The 4,947-nt window shown below is 34.4% G+C and overlaps 1 long non-coding RNA gene across 1 annotated transcript; it reads right to left on the bottom strand.

Annotated features, from left to right (window-relative positions):
- Positions 1–3,705: 3,705 nt before the first annotated feature.
- On the bottom strand, positions 3,706–4,629 carry LOC135267883 (uncharacterized). Its single transcript, XR_010336250.1, has 4 exons — positions 4,615–4,629; positions 4,489–4,547; positions 3,937–4,435; positions 3,706–3,884 (listed from the first exon to the last, which is right to left on the bottom strand). It is a non-coding gene; the product is annotated as an uncharacterized LOC135267883 (long non-coding RNA).
- Positions 4,630–4,947: the final 318 nt, after the last annotated feature.

Genomic DNA, 4,947 nt, shown 5'->3' with positions numbered 1-4,947 from the left:
AGAACTTTCCGATGGGTTTTCTGGCGATTTACCGAATACCAAGTAACAACTCTAGCGTGTCAAAAAATAAAACCTCTTTTTGAGAGTTGGGGAATTTTTACGCTTAAACGAATAATGAAACAGAAAGTTGAGATAAAAGTGGTAAAAGCGAATTTGTCATGACGATAAATTTAATTTTGTTAAAGTAACGTTGCACACTTTTATGAATCCCTAATTCGTTGTACAATTACAGGCGCCAATTTATGCACATCAATTTGGTATGGTAATGTTGAAACATGACACTAATTGAGTTTAAATATATTGCATAATTTTTCCTTATCGAGGGAGCGACCGTTATGTTGGGGGTGATAGCGCGGGGTGTCTGCAGCACAATTCATATCTAATTAGAGAGCAAAAAGCGTCGAAAGCACGAAACCAATCAAGGATATGGTCCAGAAATTCACACGGGACAGATAAAAGTCACTTATTAAGATAAATAAAACCTATTCGTAATTTTAATGCCGTTTATTGAGAAATACGCCCCGCCTAAAGCGACTTTATTTTCAAAAACGTTTCAAAATATATTAAGCCTGGAAATTTTCGCAACTTGTTACGATTTATAGCACCGCTGTACGACGTGTACCAAGTAATCTGATGCCAGTATTATGTATGAAGCTTAGCTGTATTAACAAAGCCGTTGTATTTGAGCGGTTACTGTATTTCCATAACGCCAGTACTGTTCCCGTTTTGTAATATGATTAAACTTTGTCCATTCGAAACGAATGTACTCCTATTAACAACAAATTTCGTGACTAATGCGATACAAATTAATTTTCCTTGAAACCTTCTATCGCCGTTTTAAGGTTTCAAACATCACAATCAAATACCGATTTATTCCACCGATCGCAATTTCACACAAACATCATTTTTAATTCTGTTTAACCCTGACCATTCAACGATAAAGAAACAAATTTTATTTCATGCTCCGCTTACAAAATATTTTTTAATTGGACATTTATTGATATTGACACTATTGATTTTTTCCTTATTAATAGTTTTGTTTTTAATGCAGAGCGTTCCGAATCGTAATTTAATATTTTCCTTGTTTGTCAATTTTAAAGTGACTGGTTTTGTGGAAATTGAACGTGTCTTCGTAAGCTGAACTTTTATTGGTAACCTGAGAGTTTTTCTGACGCAAAGAAATTTTCCCGACAAACAAATGATTCCAGGATTTTTTCCTCGGAAATATTTGGTTTGCATTCTCTAGGATTATGCATTTAGTATTCAAACAAGTACATTTCCGACTGATTTGCTGATGAGGTCAATCGAGGCTGGAAACCTCATGAATTAAATGGACAGCGTATCACATAATCGGGTTCGGATTATGCTGCTGGCGGCTACAAACAGAGGCGGTTTTTCGGTGCACTAATCACCCTCTGACTTAAAATAAGAGCGCGATATTAAATATTTATAAAAGTAATACACTACTGAGGCTTTTATTTATAAAATTTCAAATTTGAAATGACATGTTAAGCGTTAGGTAAATTAAGTCTGCCATGTCCAATTAGTGTCTTAGTCCATTATCCACGGAGATAAATGGAAGTACAAACATAAATCAAATTTTTAAACGTACTTAACAACCATGACTCACGGAATTTCTGGATTTATAACTTAATTTGGAATTCTTTCAGTTCAATCAATGAAATGTAACCTATATTAAAAATCTATTACGTCTCAATAAAGGATATGGTAACGTGAGTAATCGAATATTTATTGATTTATTTGTGTGTTGATAATGTAAATAATTCCAATTGATGGGGAATTTAATTTAAACGAGCCGTTTTTATTTATATTAATGATTCAGCCTTCTCTCCCATAAGTGCAATTGAATGGTTTATAACAACAATTGCTAGCAATTTATTGCATTTGCTTTGGCTGAAGAGAACGATAATTATGCGAAATTGAAATGATTATCAAATGTTTATGATGGACGTCTGGAAGTGTACGTCTAAGCGAATCCATGGTTCTTTGTTGATTCCACATTCAGATATGGAATTGAGGAAGTTTTGATTAAAATGCCCTAGATAAGCAGTATATTCGCTCGTATCCCAGAAGCGTGTGAAATGGTTCACATTACAAAAGGCTGTTCCAATTATAAGACATTAATTAGTAACGATTATTACGTATTAGTGCATTAGAATTGTGCTGTACGGTTTAACTGTGTTGCTATGCAGTCTAATACTACTTGAATGAACTTTATTAATGCAGAATAGTCTAATGTTGTTGTAGCATACTATTCGTAAATCAGAGGAGTTTGTAATTACAACAAATCGTTGGCAGTATCTGCACAAAACAATCAAAAATTTATTGTGATTGTTATCATTATTTTGCGCTTCGAGTTAATGACCGCTTTGAATAATAGTTCAGACACTAATTAATAATCAAATAACTTTCGGGAAAAACGGTATTGACCGGTTATTCCCGACCAATTGTCTTCCCCACAAAAGAAGCAATCAAGCAAAATTGGACGCCTTCTTAATAGTAATTAATACACGTCCCTTCCCTTTTGATTTCTTTGTCTAGTTGACCCGTTTCATCGTTCAGTTAGCACTCTTAAGAAAAATGCAAGGGTGCGAAGGCGTAGCAATTTTAGGCAGCTCAACGATTTTGAACTCGGCCGAGTTGTGGGGCTTGAAGAGGATGGTTTTTCGTTCCGGCAAATCGCTTAAAGATTGAATTGTAGAATACAAAGTATTGTAAGATAGTCTCACGAGGGTCCTCATCAATGTGGGCGTGCTTTTCAAACATCTCGATTCGAACGGAAGGTGACCGACGAAATCATTACATTTTTACATCATAAGACAATCTTATATTGGGGCGTTCATCCGAAGCCGCTCCACGATATAATATCTCAAAAGAGTTCGTGCGAGCTAGTTAGTAGATAGAGATAGCCGGTTCAAAAACCACCTCCACCTCCCTCTACTGCGCATGTGTGAAAATTGTGTCAGTCAGCCGCAGACGCAAGCGCGTAATCGCAGCTCGCTGGCCTGCGACCAGCTGGTCAGCCGGCCTGCGGCCGACTGACGCCATTTGTGATGATGCAAATATATTTATGTAGTATAATAATAATAATAATAATAATAATCGTCGCCATCTTGGAAGTTTGAAAGTCGGCGGCGGTCATTTTTGTTTAATGGTAAATTGGCGCCAAATTTAAATTATTTCAAAATTAATATTTGAAATTAGTCGGCCATGTTTGTTTGTTAAAAAAAATGGCGCCAAAATTTTAATTTATTTAAAAATTAATATTGGGTGTAATGTTGGTAGCGCCGATGTCGTCACAAATTCCGCCTAAATTCTCACGTTAGATGGCGCCACGGTCTGCAAACTTTTCGCTAGATGGCGCTGCCGTCAGCGCAGCCGTCAATCAAAGATGGCGCTGGCCTCCATTTTTTTTTTTTAAACACACCCCCCGCCCGTTTGCGAATATGCAACCAAGAAAACAAGTAGTAGTAGTAGTAGTAGCTTTTTGGGGTTGTGAAATTTTTGGTTTTTGGGGTTGTGAAATTTTGAATATATGATTTTTGAAATGTGCAATTGTGAATACATGAAGTATATATACAATACATGCTGTATTGAGTTAAGCAAAATATTAGAAAATCATCGCGCTTGTCACTAATAACTAATAAAGGAAAGTCATTATTTTATCGATAAGGAAAAAAAACCTAGTATATGTAGTTTTTTATTTTTGTAATGTTGTTTGCCTAACTTGTCTGTTGCGCACCAAGTTTATTTTGTTATTTGTTTAAAATATAATGCAAAAAAAGTTGTTGTTGTTGTTGTTCCTTCCATGGGGAGTCGAACCTCAGGTAGGTAGAGTGGATAGTGCTGTCTATTTTGGAAACCTGAAAAAAATCATAAATTAGTTTTTTAAATAGAGGTGAACATGACACTTACCAAAAAATTTTACATTAATCTTCGTGAACAATACGTTCGAAATTAAAAATGTGGGCATCATGTTCCTGATTTCCATTAGCTTGCTTACGTCCCATATAAATCAAATAAGATCCGAGTCCTTCCATTAGTGTCGTAATTATGGTATCATTCATAACTGCTGTTAGTCGTTTAGGTAAAAAAACTTTACCGACGTTGTCCAGATATGCTACCATCATAACCCCATGTTGTGTGTTTGCCTTGGTTAAATTGATGATTTTATATTTCTTGTTCACTTCCAAATCGTTGGCACTGACATATGTATCAGTATATTCACAGGCAGCAATTTTATTCAGATTTAATAGTTGATCAGCCATTACAGAATCCTTTGAAATTTAAATGCAAAAATACACAGCGGAGCACATACAACTTCTCACAAAGATAGTTTTAATAAAACTGGTGAAATGTGTAAAAAACGGAACTTTTATAATCAATTTTTGCGGTTAACAGATAACACGCTTTCCTAAAAAATAAAAATGAAATAAAATATGATTTAATACTAATTTTGTGGTTTACCTTATCGTAGGAATTTTGTGACGCACTTTTTGTTTGATAAAAATTTGATAAAAATTTTCCTAAAAAATTAAACACATTTTTAGCAATCAAATGTGGTAAACAAATTTAAAAAATTAAAGAATTTACCAAAAAAAGATTATTTATGTTGGTTTTAGAGAAGAATTCAGTAGTCTGAATCGGAAGAATTTGTGGATGAAGAACTTGTGCCGAAGTCAATATTTTCGATAAACTTACGATGCGTCTTTTTGGCACAACTTTTGTAGGTCTGAAGCTGAAATTAGATGTTTAAATTAGATGTTTAGAAAGAACGTTTTATTAAGTTGTAATATAAACTTACTGTAAACAAACACTGATGAATACACCAACTACACCAACTATCTTCTTCACGAGTATAATCTGTTAAATTTTCAACCAGGACTGCATTGTGTGTAATAATCTTTTTAAAAGATAATTTTTTCA

This window comes from Tribolium castaneum, unplaced genomic scaffold (genome assembly GCF_031307605.1).
Source record: "Tribolium castaneum strain GA2 unplaced genomic scaffold, icTriCast1.1 ptg000115l, whole genome shotgun sequence".
NCBI classification, from domain to species: domain Eukaryota; kingdom Metazoa; phylum Arthropoda; class Insecta; order Coleoptera; family Tenebrionidae; genus Tribolium; species Tribolium castaneum.
This window is presented reverse-complemented; position numbering and strand designations above follow the sequence as displayed.